The 16,441-nt window shown below is 32.8% G+C and overlaps 2 long non-coding RNA genes across 2 annotated transcripts in view; one reads left to right on the top strand and one right to left on the bottom strand.

Annotated features, from left to right (window-relative positions):
* Window positions 1–3,007: 3,007 nt before the first annotated feature.
* On the top strand, window positions 3,008–4,516 carry LOC118766220. Its single transcript, XR_005002124.1, has 2 exons — window positions 3,008–3,477; window positions 3,820–4,516. It is a non-coding gene; the product is annotated as an uncharacterized LOC118766220 (long non-coding RNA).
* Window positions 4,517–4,884: 368 nt separating this feature from the next.
* Window positions 4,885–16,441, bottom strand: part of LOC118766221 — a 20,898-nt gene continuing 9,341 nt past the window's right edge. Inside the window, exon 3 of the long non-coding RNA XR_005002126.1 lies at window positions 4,885–5,111. This is a non-coding gene — a long non-coding RNA (uncharacterized LOC118766221). The remainder of the gene's footprint in view (window positions 5,112–16,441) is intronic.

The following is a 16,441-nucleotide window of genomic DNA, read 5'->3' as shown; positions in this document are numbered from 1 at the left end:
TTCTGTCCATCTATCCATTACGTATCTACATAAATATGTATTATATATATATATATATATAATATATATATATATATATATATATATATAATATATATATATATATGTATGTGTGTGTGTGGTGTGTATATATGTATATATGTATGTATGCATGTATGTATGTATGTACGTATGTATGTATATATTAATGTTTGTGTATATTTTAATCTATACACATACATATATATCAATATAAGCGTACATTATTTGTATATGTATATTTAAATGTATATGTGTATATGTGTATTTTTGTATGACTGCATATGTGTCTTTTTATATATAAATGCTCACCTATATGTATAGGCTGAATATTGTTATGCATTTATATATATCTGTTTAAAAATGCCTGTATACATATGGATATATATATATATACATGTGTATAAATATTTTTCCCAATGAAATTCATATATTTCTCCATGCCCTATAATGGACACCCGACCTTTCCACTGCTAATATTTGCCATGAACCTTTTGTTAGTATTTACCATAGACCTATGGTAGCATTTACTACAGTTTAAAATAACAATTACCTGAGACTGAAGGTAATGTTTATTACAGACTTTATATAGCATTCATCACATTCTGGGGGCAAAAATATATTATGAGTATCAGGTGATATTAATATGTACCTACTGCTAAGATAAGGCCCACCAAACTGAGGGTAGAAGAAAATCTAGAGTAAAAGTTCTAGTTTATGGTAATGTCTATAAGAACTTTAAGTGGACATTTATCAGTTGGACAATATACAGAATAGATCTAGGGCAACATTTATCAAATTTCTGGAGTCAGAGTTACCATATCTTAGAATTGAGGTTAATATTTATCACAACACAGAGATAACCTTTTCACAGTTTGTCGGCAATATTCACTTTACAGTGTAATGTATGTTCAAGCCCCAGGTTAACCATAGCGAAAGAGTAACATGTACTACAATATGGAGTAACATTTATCACAGTTCTGATAATAGCATTTAACTCATAATGTAACATTTCTACTGACCCTAGGTTAACCCCAACTGTAGGATAACATTGATCACAAATTGGATGACATCACAGTATGATGATAATATTTACCTCACAGTGTAATATTTTCCCACACTTTAGGTTAACTACTGTTGTGGGAAAACATTCACTGTACCCCAAGAGTAGCTTTTACCAGGAGATAAACATTTGCCAGAATTTGATGCAAACATTTACCTCACATGAAAGGTGAAATTTGCCACAATCTGAGGTAACACCCATTAATAATCCATATTAAAAATCTGACTTTCAACACACCCATTCAGGCACTACACTCAACCTATTGAACACTCAGACATCATACTCAGTTCATCTAATGCTCAGATACACTGCTCAGCTCATTTAACAATCAAAAAACTATAATCAAAATTAATTCATATCATACTAAGAACAAAACTCATTTCGTCCACAATATTCAACACCCCCCTGCCACATACACAAAAACACACACAAATACTTTAACATTACATTCACTCAAACCACCCAACACTCAGACCTTATACTCATTTTGTTCCAATACCCACACACTTTCAACTAATTTCCTTCCTGTTGTGCTCAGGACACTTCAATGAGTTACACTTGCCAACTCGAGAATCCCCTGATTTTTATTTTACTCAAGAGGAAGGTGATCATACTATTCCATATTTCCAGCTACTTCTGCTGCTGCTGCTGCTACTACTACTACTACTACTACTACTACTACTACTACTACTACTACTACTACTACTACTAACAGCAACAACAACATTAGTATCAGCAACGATATATGCATATATATATATAAAGTTGTTTTATAATTATAAACGTAATTAACCCTTTCATTACCAACCCGGCTGAAACCGGCTCTGGCTCTGTTGTACAAATGTCTTGTTTTCATAAAACCTTTCACCAAACCTTATTCACAATTTATGTTCTTAACACTAGCTGAATGATAACTAAGTTATTTTACTAAATTCTTTGTTATATTTAAAGTAATTGAAAGAAACACAGAGCATCTCAAAATAAATACAGTAATGAAAGGGTTAAGGGATTAGCAAAAAGTTGCTTCACCATATACTGAAAATTTAGTCAAAACTGCTAATTCTTCTACTACAATATATCTCCACAGACAGCTACTTGGTAAAATTATACACACACACACACACACACACACACACACACACACACATATATATATATATATATATATATATATATATATATATATGTATATACATATATATATATGTGTCTGTGTAATCGTTGCAGCATAAGCAGCAGTGACTACAACAGCAAGAACAAAGACAAAGAGAAAAGCAATTACAACCATGAAATGCAACAGTTGCAACAATAGCAGCAACAACAACAACAGTAGTTATTACAATAACAACTATGATCCTATACATAACTTAACATGTATTTTTTTATTTTACCATAAATGCATATTTACAAAAGAAAACATACTCACCCCTAACCGCCTCTGAGGAGAACTAAAAAAACTCCTAAGTTCAATCTGGGCCACAGGTAGTACTTATTGTATTGCGAATCAAGGTATTTTATTTTCTTCTTGCCTCAGTACATTTAGTCTAAAGCAGATCTCACAAGCCTATCATCTTACTAAAATGGAGAAAGATTCCAGCTATTAAAAGTGTTAAAATGTAAATAAGAAAAAAATATGTTTGTTGTTTCAAGAAAGTGTAAATTTGTAAACCCATATAAATTTCGGTGGCATTGAAAAAAAAACACAAAAAAGGGACAAACAATAGATGCACTATGTTTGCACAGATGAAAATACTTTAGTATATATATATATATATATATATTGCATTGTATTATATTATGTATATATTAAACTGGGAAAAAGGCGGTGAGCTGGCAGAAACGTTAGCATGCCGGGCGAAATGTGTAGCCGTATTTTGTCTGTCGTTTCGTTCTGAGTTCAAATTCTGCTGTGGTCGACTTTGCCTTTCATCCTTTCGGGGTCGATAAATAAAGTACCAGTTTCACACAGGGGTCAATGTAATTGACTTAATCCCTTTGTCTGTCCTTGTTTGTCCCCTTGTGGGCAATAAAGAAATATATATATTAAACTGGGAATTACTTTCTCCATTCTTCGGGCCACTCATCTCCTGTCAGATGAGTACCTTTCGGGATCATTTCGTAAGGAAGGGGTGTACTTTAGTAATCGTGTGAGAGTGTGTATAGAGTGTCACAGCATCAAATTGACCAATACCAAGAACAAAAAAGCAAACAAATAAATAAATACATAGAAGCAGGATGAGTAAAGGGACACAATCCTGATTATAACATCCAAATGTGAAAAAAAAAAAATATATAAAGAGGAAAATATTTTGAAGTCTTACTTCACGTTATCATATATAGTTGTTTCATAATATGTTCTTCTATTGGTTTGGCTGCTGTGGGAGGAGAATATAAAAGTCTGAAACACACATAAAGAAATATGGCCTAGTGGTTAGAGCAGAAGACTTGCGGTTGAGGGATCGCGGGTTCAAATCTCAGACCGGGCGATGTGTGTGTTTATGAGCCAAAACACCTAAGCTTCACATGGCTCCAGCAGAAGGTGATGGCGAACTTTCGCTGACTCTTCCACCACAACTTTCTCTCACTCTTTCCTCCTGCATCTTGCAGCTTACCTGTGACGGACCGGCGTCTCGTCCAGGTGGGGAACCTATATGCCAAGGAAACCGGGAAACCGGCCCTTATGAGCCAGGCGTGGCTCGAGAAGGAACAAACAACAAACAAAACATAGAGAAATAAAGTTCGCCCTCTTCATGCAGTGAGATAAGGGTAATCTATTAACCCTTTTGTTACCATATTTCTATTGAAACACACTGTCTTCATTTCAATTAAATTTTGAATATAATGAAGAATTTAGTAAAAATATCTTAGACATTTTTAAGCTGGTGTTTGGGATAGAAATTAACATGAAATTTTGACTGAAGTTTTTAATTTAAATCATTTTTTATAACGGAGTCTGTATCCCAGTTTTGGGCATGTTAGTATCAAAAAGGATTAATAATTAGATGTACTGAGCCAATTTGATTGAAATGCCTTGTTCAGAAACACATACACAGTGTTAGTGACAAACCTCATAAACTGTTGTGAGCCTTTGGTCCATTGAGTTACCATTTGCTCTATGAACTTGGAGATCTATTTTTGTTCTTTTTCTTTTTTTATGTTCTCTATTTGAAATTCCATAGAGTATCTTCTGCTGCAGGCCAAAATATACTTTCTGTGCCCATCACCCCTGAAAATTTAAATCAGTACATCCAGTTTTCTTTTTTTTTTTTAACTGATTATTAATTAGTATAGACAACCATAAACTAATATTAATTAATATAGATTAATATAATTTGGTAGAATTTATTTATCTGATGATGACATCCTTGAAAAAAAAAAATTACATATAAAAGACATGCTAATGGAAATGTTTTATTTCCAAAGACAAAAGAAAAATAAAAAAAAAGAGAAAGGAAATATGATAATTATAATCCAAACTAGAAACAAGGAAAGATGTCAGGTAATTATAAAAAAAAAAAACCCTCCAAAATACAAAAAAAAACAAAAAGAAAATGATGATGATGATGATGATGTTGATGATGATGATGATGATGATGATGATGATGATGATGATGATGGTGGTGGTGGTGGTGGTGATGATATTGGTGATAATGATGATGTTTATGATGTCTGAAACTCTAGTTAGCTCCATCCTCTTCAACTGACATAATCAGTGGAGAAACAGAAAAAGAATATTTATTTTGGAGCTATATCTGAGGATTTCAGCATATTTTTGTTGTTTTGTTTTATTTAATTGGTTTTCGTTTTTCTTTGTTTGTGTTTTGGATAAATTGTCATTTTTTTTTAAAAAAAAAAAAACATTGTTTTGTTTGTTTGATTTCTGTTTCATAATCTTTGTACTTTTTTTTTCTCTTAATTTTTATGTCCTCTCATTAATATGCTGAGTTAATTATTTTAATTGTTAAAATTGATGATGATGATGATGATGACAATGATAATAATGATGATGATGATGATGATGACCATGATGCTGTGATGTTATCTATTGCTTGTACTGAAAATATTGTTCTAAAAAATGTTAACCTTATATGTTACACAGATATACATACTAAAATACATGCAAGGTACATAAATACATACATACCTGTGTGTGTGTGTGTGTGTGTGTGGTGTGTGTGTGTGTGTATAATGTGCACATTTTACACACACTCATGTATATATGTATATATATATATACATACATACACACATATATATAATTACATACATACAAAACGTATATACATGCATACATACCTGTACATACATACATACACATATTGTATATATGTATATATATATATATATATATATATATATATATATATATATATATATATATATTATATATATATATATACATACATACATACATATATACACACACACACATATATATATATATATATATATATATATATATATGTATATAATTGCATACGTGTACCCTATGATTGGTAGACATACACATGCACATAAAAATATATATGTATATACATACAATGTACTCAAAAAACACATACTCATATGCATGTACATGTGTGTACATATATAACATATATATATGTGTGAATATATATATATATACACACATATATTTATGTATATATATATGTATATATATGTATGTATATACATACACATATATATATATATATATGTAAGCATGAAAATTCGGAAATGAACTGGTGTATAATTATGCACGTTAAACAATACATGAATAAATAAATAAAACAAGTATTGGCTGATTTAAACTTACAAAATTCAGTTCTTTGATTATTTCAAAATTTTATTATGATATTTTCGATATGTTGAGTGATGTGTAATAAATTGATTGCTGGGTGAAACAGTAAAATTTTTGGAAAAAAAAAAAAAAATTCAAACTGATGTTAGAAACGTTCAGAGTTATCTCCCTTGCCGGCTCGGACAAATTTTTTCCTGAGCAACACATTTATTATCGATACCGGACTATGTTGTTGAAAATGTAGGAATAATCAAGAAATTATTAGCAAACTCTAATGGATAGGAAGATCAAAATATTTTTATGGTCTTATCGAAGGAGAAGGAGGAGGAGGATATGCACTGTTACCAATACTCTGCTGTGTCTTCTAGACTAGTTGGAGAAAGGAATCAAGAATGAAAGACTTGCCTTTACAACTATCCAGACAACTTTCAACCTTGTCAACTCGAATATGTAGTATATACCAGAATAACTTACGTGACCAGGGTAAATTTCAAAACTAATACGATTCTGTATACTTGGTTTGAACTATAAGACTCTTTCCCTCTCTGTATATATATATATATATATATATATATATATATATAATTGAAAAATAGGATAAAATCTTTATAATTTATCAAGTAGTTAGCGTGAAAAACCTCGTAAGGGAAAAATTCATTAATTATCCCTTTTAAATATATTTATATATATTAAGGGCATTACTATACATAAACGCCTCACGCTAGGAGGGACTCTTAAAGTCAAAACTCCCATATTATGGTAGTTTTGACTTTAAGAGTCCTTCCTAGCATGAGGCATTTATGTATAGTAATGCCCTTAATATAAATATATATATATATATGTGTGTGTGTGTGTGTGTGTGTGTGTGTGTTTATATATATACACTTGCGTCAGAAATTAATTAGCACTTCTCAAATTTCTACATTAGATAGGTTAAATCAATTAACCTATGAGCTGTTCAAAACGTCTTACGCGATGAGAAAACTTAGTATGGTGTGATTTCGGTCCTTGCGAGGCGCTACCTATATCTATTAAACAAAGGAATTGTCTGCATCCACACTCCAAGTTGTTGTTGCACTGCTATGTCAACATCATAAGGCTGTAGACTCTCAAACTGCTCTGCAAACAAAGTTACGTCATCGTTCTGCGCAACAGTGAACTCGCAACAAAGCAATAGTTCGAGATATGGCCACTAGGTGACAGCACATACCTTGAGTGAAGAGCAAATCAAGGGTGCTAATTAATTTCTGACGGTAGTGTATATATATATATAAACTTCATTAGCTCACAGTTGTTTCTGCTATAAGATACAGTGGATTGATAGTTGAGTGCCTGAGTAAGGCATTATGGCTTCATTGGAGCCTCGAATATGAAGTGCAGTTTATTTGGGAAAAGAATAAATGAAATAAAATGTTGCTGTCCAAAAGTAGTTGTTTTACAATAAAGAAGCAAAACATTTAACTAATATTATCCTTAATTTCGATTATAATTGATTGAGAAGAAATATGAGAGGATTTTTATTTCTACTTTGCCACACTTTTGCGATTATTAAGGCACCAGGAATATGATTTTAAAAATAAGTTGGCCCAGCATGGCCACAGCCTTAGGGCTGAAACAAATAAAAGAATTTTAAAAAAACATATAAATAAAAGAAATTATAGCGCAATTAATTCAGTGGTGGATTATTCTGTAGACATGTGAACTCTTAATATAATTCTATGTCAAAATCAGCTTCACATATATAGTCTCAAGCTGTTTCTGAAATGAGAAACGGAGTCCATCTGACGGGCATCCATACAGTTTCCGTCCATTCAATTTGACTCTCAAAAGTTGTTTTATCCAAGGCTTTAGTAGAAGATACAAGCTTTTGTACAGTGTGAACGAACCTGAGAGTTGTGATTGCAAAGTTAATTTCTGAACCGTTTGTCTACATCTGCATCCAGGAATGTTTCCTTCTTTTCAAAATTGCTTTTGTCAAAGTGTTAATAGTTCCTTAATAAGCAACTAATTGCCTTTAGCTTGACTATTTCATTGTGGTGCTATATTTTTCTCAGAGCGGAAAAAGGATATCTTGTGATATTCATATTTTTTTTTTCCCACAAGGACAGTAGATGAATAAACGAAAGAGGATTTTTAAGGGTAGGAAATCTAAACCAAACTATAGGAGAATAGAAAATGATTTTTAGGTTTATACTGTCTAACACGTTTTTCCTTTTTTTTTTCTTTTTTTAATAAATATTCTTCCCCAGAGGAAACTTGCTATAAAACATTAGCAAAGTATATATACATTGGCAATTATAATAAACTCAAGGGAGATAAACGCGAACAATTCTTAGCATCGTTATCCTTAGTCATTTGACTGAACTGTCTCAAACAAAGCCATTTTTAATTGTTATTCATCGACTGTGTATCCCAATTATAATTCAATGTTTGTACTTGTTCTTGAGTAAGACATTTATCTTTTCTTCCTAAACAAACATGGGTGACAGGATAAATTGCAGCTTCATGGTTGTTGTTGTTATTGTTGTTTAGTCCGAAGTCATTCCAACTACACGACTCGGTGCAATCCATAGATCCTTAGTTTTTTGTGTATCATAATCCCGTCAAATTGAGGACCATGTCACACATTTCGACTTAACAGTGGTTGACTACATGGCTATTTCGTCATGTTGAATTGTCTCCCCCTGCTCAGTTTGCTACTGAGTAGTCCTATGTGACCGACGGCATAGCAACCGTGACAATCCTATTTTCTTAGAGGTATCCAGAACTACAATTATGAAATGTGTGTATTTGAGGGAGAATTTGATGCAGTAAGAACCTCTCGTTTGTACGCCTGTATCAATGTAAAAAACTCAAAAAAATCCTGTGCGGTTCACAACAGTGGCGGGCGATGATGAAACATCAGGGTCTATGTGATAGGCGATTCCAACATTGTTTACGTGACATTGTATTCTCTGGAAAGATGATTAACTCTAATTTTCCTTAATTGATCATAACATTTCATACTTTAAGTTCTGAAGGTCAAAAAGAAAATTATATAAATAAATAAACATTTTTTTTTTAAAATTTGAATTTGACACAATTGATGAATTGAATCAGTTACTTGACCGTCAGTGATGAGAAATAACGAACAATGGGTTACAAGTCATGTTGACTACAGCGGGTGAGTAAAGATGGGAGTTGTGACAGTAGTCAGTCCATTTTTGTGAAACAATTACAGTTGTGAACTGATATGTTCATACGTTAGGGGGCGTATGAATATATCAACAGTTTGACTCGCATACATATACACTGCAGTAGTCAACAGATACGCACACACTAAGAGATATAGATCGCCACAAAATATACTCACACACGCAAATTGCATCCACGCATAAAAACTATGCAGATCTGTCTTTCTGTCTGTCTCACACACACACATACACACCATCAAGAACACTTTACAATGAATACTACACATTATTTACAATAGACGGATAGGTGTCCTCACCTTGTTTGTTGTTACCACAACATTTCAACTGGGGTGCTCTCCAGCCTTCATCAGGTGTTCTGGTGGAATTTCGAACCCAACCCTTTATTTTACTAATGGGGTACCCTGTTCTCATTCCTTTTTTGTTGATATTATTTCCCAAGTCTGTGCTTGGAATTGAACTCAGAATCCGAGGGTTAGCAGCCCGCACTCTTATCCACTTCACCTTTGTATAACCTACTGCAACTGAAGTAGGTTACACAATGCCGAAACATGTCGTCTTCATAAAATAAGGGTAGAGGAACATCGTAAAGATGTAACATGGGGGAATATCGAAAAATCGGGTATAGCCAATCATGTATCGAAAAACAGAGACCACCTTCCCCTGTGGGATGAAGTTAAAATAATAGATGAAGGACATCACTGGAAAATACGAAAACTAAGAGGTATATGTTAGGACATGATAACCTCCTAAGCAGGCCTAGTGCAGATATGAATTTAATGTGAGAACCGGTATAAAGAAAAGATATTAAGTTTATAAGCCCAAATATTCACTCTATAATTGCCCACGGGCATATTGCGTTGTGGAAAAGAGTGCAGCTACTAACCCTCGGATTCTGAGTTCCGAGTTAACAAAAAATTACATCAGCAAGAATACCTTAGGAATAAGAACATAGTACTCCATTAGGGTCGGGTTCGAAATTCCAGCAGAACACCTGATGAAGCCTGGAGAGTACATCAATCGAAATGTTGTGGTAACAACAAACAAGGGGAGGACACCTATCCGTCCATTGTAAATAATGTACATAATTCCTCATTTCAAAAATGTAGAATAGATTACTACGCACATACAAACACCTCTCTGACATACATTGATATGTAAAAGAAAGAATTTGCTGTGTTGTGAGATATGTGAGTGTGTCTCTGAGCTAATATTGCACAGTGGACAGGATGAACACTAAAACTGAAGAAGGAACATAAGACTAATTCCTCTGAACACCACAGTTTCAAAATGAAATGCAACAAATCAAAAACAACAAATGGCATATTAAATTTTTAAAAAAGCTGAATAAATATTATATCGTGCAAGGGAGTCTACCAGAATTTTAAGATGAAAATGACTTGTTGTATTCAGTTGTTCCCCTTGTACAATCTGAGATTGAATTCTGTCACAATCTGTTTTTATCTATCATTGATCGCCAAAATAAAATACAGGTCGATTACAAGAGGGGTTTTAAATAATTTTGCTTATATCAAAAATCAATACTGTCGTACTCATGAAAGGGCCGTGAATATATATATATATATATATATATATCATTCAAGCAAATTATCTCCCAGGAATAGTCTCCTGCTTGTAGTATTTGTTACTGAAGATATATAGTAGATATCGCCGACAGTCTCACCCTATTTTCAGCTGGAGATCCAAAATGGAGTGAGGGTCAGTTTGCTGTCAAAGAGAACAGATAAAAAAAAAAATAGAGCTTTTCATTCCGAAAAAAAAAAAGGGAGTCAAATTTATCGCGTCATTTAATGGAATCATTCTCACAAATAAAAATTAAAAATTAAGAAAAAAAACAACACGTGAAGAGCTTCCACATTATCATAACCTGAGAAAAGAATCTCGTATGGAAGTCATCAATCAAAACTGTAGAAGTTCATGATAGGAACTTTGGAGATAGAGAATTACAAATTTATCAAATCCATCCTGCATGTATATTGTATTTATTTATTTATTTATTTATCTATTTCTTTTTTTAATTTATTAATGTTATTCTGTTTTTCTCTTGTTCTGTTATATTGTTTTTCTGTTATCTTGTTATTGAAACATTAATGAATCGACATTAACTTTCACATTCAATCACATTTATCCAACAATCAATTCCTTGGTGTCCACTGCTTCTCATGGTTTACACAACCAGTGTAGTTTTGATCTGGGTATCTTGGTATCTTCAATATTACTATATTTAGTGGATTATATGAATTTGTAGTGGCTGAAAAATACCTTGTGGTATTTAGTAATGGCCATTATTGTCTCATGTTAAAAACTCCAGCTTTTACTTTCAACCTTTTGGAGGTAGATAAAATAAAGCATTAGCCAAGTACTGGGATCAATTTAATTCATTATACCCTTCCTCTTTACCAAAATTTGTGGTCTTCTGCCAAAGTTATAGGCAGCTTTGAGGGGTGAGATGACAGAGAATGTAGAGGGAAGAACTGAGCAACACCAAAAAAAAAAAAAAAAAGGTTAAAGCTGTACCCTAGCATGACCACAGCTTCTTGTTCAAACCAATAAAAGAATTTCATTTTGTTTCATCACTTTACATTTTGAACTGAAATCATTGTAGATTCAACTTTATTTTCTTACCTTCCAGTATTTCTAAAATAAATACAAACAAACTGTCAAGATATTGGTCATTCTCTGACAGGTTTACGGTCAAGCTTAAGGTAGTGAAGACTTCCAGCATTCTTGGGTCCCCTGGACCATGTCCCTGCACACTGCTATCAGAGTGGAGATGACTATTTGCAAGTGTGGACCTTGTGAGTCACAGAGGCTGTTCCAGCACATCTCCCTTGCCATCCTCCAGGGCAACACCTTTTCCATTTTGTCTGCTGGGACCATGATGCGATCTGAATTACAAGAAATTGTACATTCCACTTCTTTATGTAAAGTTACTTCATATAAATTACCCTGTTAAACTCGCATAAAATAAGAGAACTTCTGTGAGTACCGGTCAAATACTGGGGTTGATTTTATCAGTTTCATCTGTTCTCTTGAAGCTGCTGCTCCGTGCATTGACATCGTGTGTCTGTCTGTGCAATGATACCAAAGAGACATGACGACATGGTACATCAAGAAGATGGCAAAGTGTACAGCAGGGAGACATCAATGAAAGTGGACACAAAGAGATATTAGAAAGACATTAGTAAAACTTGGCATTAGGATCAAGGGGTGCAAATAAAAAGGGCCACCGCCATCAGCAACACAGCTACTGACACTTAACAATTACCATCATCTTATCATTAAGCTGTTCCACCATTACTTTCATCATCATTACCATTATCATCATCATCATCATCATTATTACTATCAATGACTGATCTGATATCTCTCTCTTTTTAATACATTTTAATACATATACACTTGTGGAAACATTATCTTTCACACATTCACCCTACCACCAGCACTACCACCACCACCACTCCATATCCAAACACGCACAATATTATGTAAGCATATGTTCTATATATACATGCATACAAACATTTAACCATGCACATAGATTAACATGTCTTGACTTTTGTTTTGACACACTACATAAACACTTAACCATTAGTGTTACTCCAATGAAACATTAAGACTTACAAGTATTTCCATTTGCATTTATATATGTGTGTGTATATGTGTATTTTATATATATATATACACACACACACATGTACAAATATACACACATACATACATACATGTATGCATGCATGCACACATACATACATACATGCATGCATGCACACATACATACATACATACATACATACATACATACATACATACATACATACATACATACATACATCAATCTATCAATCTATCAATCTATCAATCAATCAATCTATCAATCTATCAATCAATCAATCAATCAATCAGAGACCGCTTAGCATAATGGTACAGAATACTCAGCCAATATCTGAGATTTAGAGGGTTTGGCTCTCTGTATCCTCCTGGTGGCAACTTTTTTTTCCATCTTCTTGGTGTATTTACCAATTCTCTTGGCTGTTTTCACAGCCATTCCACATTCAAAATTTACTTTATTTTCTGTAAAATAGCAACCTATGTGATGCTTCTAAGTTTGTTTGTAATATACATACATACATACATACATACTTACATACATACATACATACATACATACATACATACATATATATATATATATATACACAAACACAGAGGGTGTTCAAAACGTCTCTCCACAGTAAGTATTTTATTGCAAAATAAATATTTATAAGATGGTATAAGACTACAAAAGGATATATTAGACTTTACAAGACTTTAAAAAACTTTATAAGGAGGTGTTGAAAGTGTTGTCCTTCATTTTCAGTACATAAGTTGACTCTTCTACACTTGTTTTGAAATACATCTTGGAGAGTCTGATGCAGTATAGACTGTGAGAAGGTTATGATTGCATCTTTTAGCTCATTAATGGTTTTCGGGCGATTCTTGTACACTGATCCTTTACTTGTTCCCCAGAAAAAAAATTCTGGCAGTATTAAAGCAGGTGATCTTGGTGGCCAAAGTCCCTTTGAAATAATCTGTTCACCGAAAAACTCTTGAAATAGTGCCATGGTGATGCTCGAAGTATGTGCTGTAGCTCCATCTTGCTGAAAGTATGCATTATCAGTTTCACTTTCAGTTGGCCGACAAATGGATAGACAATATTTGAGCAATATGTCTCGGTGTTGATGGTGTCTTCAAAACATGTTGGTCCCACAATAAGCTTTCTCGAAATTGCTATCCATACTCCAACTTTTTCGGGATGCAGAGGTTGCTCATGCGTTGCGTGTGGATTCTCAATGCTCCATAACCTTGTGTTTTGCGAATTTATGTATCCCGACAGATGAAACCAAGCCTCATCGATGTAAAAACACCCATACAGCATTTCTATGCCATTTTTGGCAACAAAGTTTTGGAACCAATGACAATAATGAAGCCTTTTAGCATGATCCATAGTCTTCAATTCTTGAATGGCTGGCACTTTTTATGGAAAGAAATATAATTTCTCTTTTACTACCGTGTGAGCACTTCCTAGGCTGATTTCTGTTTACTATGACATTTTACGTAAGGACTTTGACGGGCTTGCAAACAGTTTATCAGAATTATTGGGGAGTGTTTCGTCCGAAAGAACAGTAGACCTACTGCTTTTTGCTGCGGAGAGACTTTTTGAACACCCTACATGTATATATATATATATATGTATATATATACATATATATATATATATATATATATATATATATATATATATTATATATATATATACACATATATATACATATACATATATATATATATATATATATATATAATATATATATATATAGATATATATATATATATATATATATATATATATATATATATATATATATGTATATATATATATATATATTATATATATATATATCAAACTAAGGTTACAGAACAAACAAATGCAAGGTCATCCACATAACATTTCATATCTTGAACATTTAATCATAGAATATACATGTATAACATCACGGAAGATGAAACATAACTCATCTGTACAAGCATATAAGAAAGTGTGAGAAAAGTGTGTGAATACTGTTCATCACGGTTAAAAGTTAATACACATATATTTATATTAAATTAGAGATAAAACCACTATTAGGCAAATCAAACAGTGAAAAACATATCCCTAATATTATTATAATTATATATACATTTATATATCTGTATATATATTAGAAATTTGATCTTTTTTGAATTAGGTTTTTACTTATTTCCTTATTAGTCTTCCATTTTATGTTTTCGGAACAACAACATTTCTAAATCCATTAGTCTGATGCTGGAAGACTTTTCACAAACATTTTTTTTCCCCTAAAATAAGTTGTAGTAAGTGGCATGCCATTCATGAATTCAGCAGTAAATGGCAAAGGATCCTGGGGAATAATTTTATATCTGATAAAACCATCAATGTCAGATTAAAAATTATAAAATATATATATATGTATATATATGTGTGTGTGTGTGTGTGTGTGTGTGTGTGTGTGTGTGTACCCATGTATGTCTAAAAAGGTGGCTAGTTATGAAAATATATGTATGAATCCTGTTAAGATAAATCTCTCTATCTGCTGTGTAACTAAGTTCCTAACTTCATATTCTGTTTTATTCTTACTCTGTCTTTCACTCATTTAACCATGTAATATTGTTATTGCCCCCCATGTTATCCAGCCCCGTCCTGTTTAACCCAGTCTCATATTAACCCTGCTCAACTCTAGTGATATAATGTAAAAAAAAAATTAAATAAATAAAAAAGATGAAAAGAAAAGAGAAAAAACAAAAACTGCTGTTACTACTGCTGCTGCTGTCAGGCATTCTTCAACAAGCATCAAGTCTAGCAACAGTGGACCCTATTAATAACAGATCTTCCATTAGAGGGACCACTGTTAAGGGCACATCTCTATATGTTTGCAGGCCTTATCAACATGAAGTCCTGTAATGCCCAAGACCTTATCAAGGGCAGATCTTCCATTAAAGGGATTCCTATTTATTAAGGGCCTAGTGCTATCTACTTAAGATCTAGTGATATCTGAGTCCCTATCAAAAACAGATCTAAATCTACTGGGTCATCAATGTTTTGTGATTTTGTACACTGGTCTTGTTTCAGCACGGATTTGATCCAATGTTAATGAGTGAATTGGTGATGTTCACATTTTGCTTTTAGGGGTCAATATTTTTTTTCTTGACACTGATTTATGGGTACCATTACCATTTTAGAACTCATGTTATGAGATCCCATATCAGATATAAAGATTATATTTTTTTTTTGTAAATCTGAACCCTAATTTAATGCTGACTTTGCTATCAGTTCAATATAGATATGTGGGAGAAGGGTCTAACCAAGTACTCTCTAGAAACACTAAATGGCTTGCCCATAACCCTGTCTGAAGACAATGGAATAAAGAGAAAGGAAAGTGAAGTAGTTGAAACGATTGTTAAAGAAAAAAGACCAAATTTGGCTTATTTTGATTGAGTGACAGGTCACTTGAAGGGAGAAGAGTTTTAAGTATATATATATGTTTGTGTGTGTGTGTGTGTGAAAGAGAGGGAGAGAGGGAGAAAGTGAGAGAGAGAGGCAAGGTGAGAGAAAGAATGAGCAAGAGAGAGAGAGAGAGAGAGAGAGAGAAGGTGGGGTTATGAAAGACAAAGAAAGATATGCTGAAATATTTAAAAAAACTTTTGCAATTAATTTATCATTATTATTATTAAATTCAGTAATGACAGAAGATTTATAAAATATGGAAGAATATCCTCATCATTATTTAATTACACCCCCTTTATACTCTCAGTTCAAATTCTAACAGG

This window comes from Octopus sinensis, linkage group LG15, assembly GCF_006345805.1.
Source record: "Octopus sinensis linkage group LG15, ASM634580v1, whole genome shotgun sequence".
Lineage (NCBI taxonomy): Eukaryota > Metazoa > Mollusca > Cephalopoda > Octopoda > Octopodidae > Octopus > Octopus sinensis.
The sequence above is the reverse complement of the archived record's forward strand: the minus strand, read 5'-3'. Positions and strand labels throughout refer to the sequence as shown.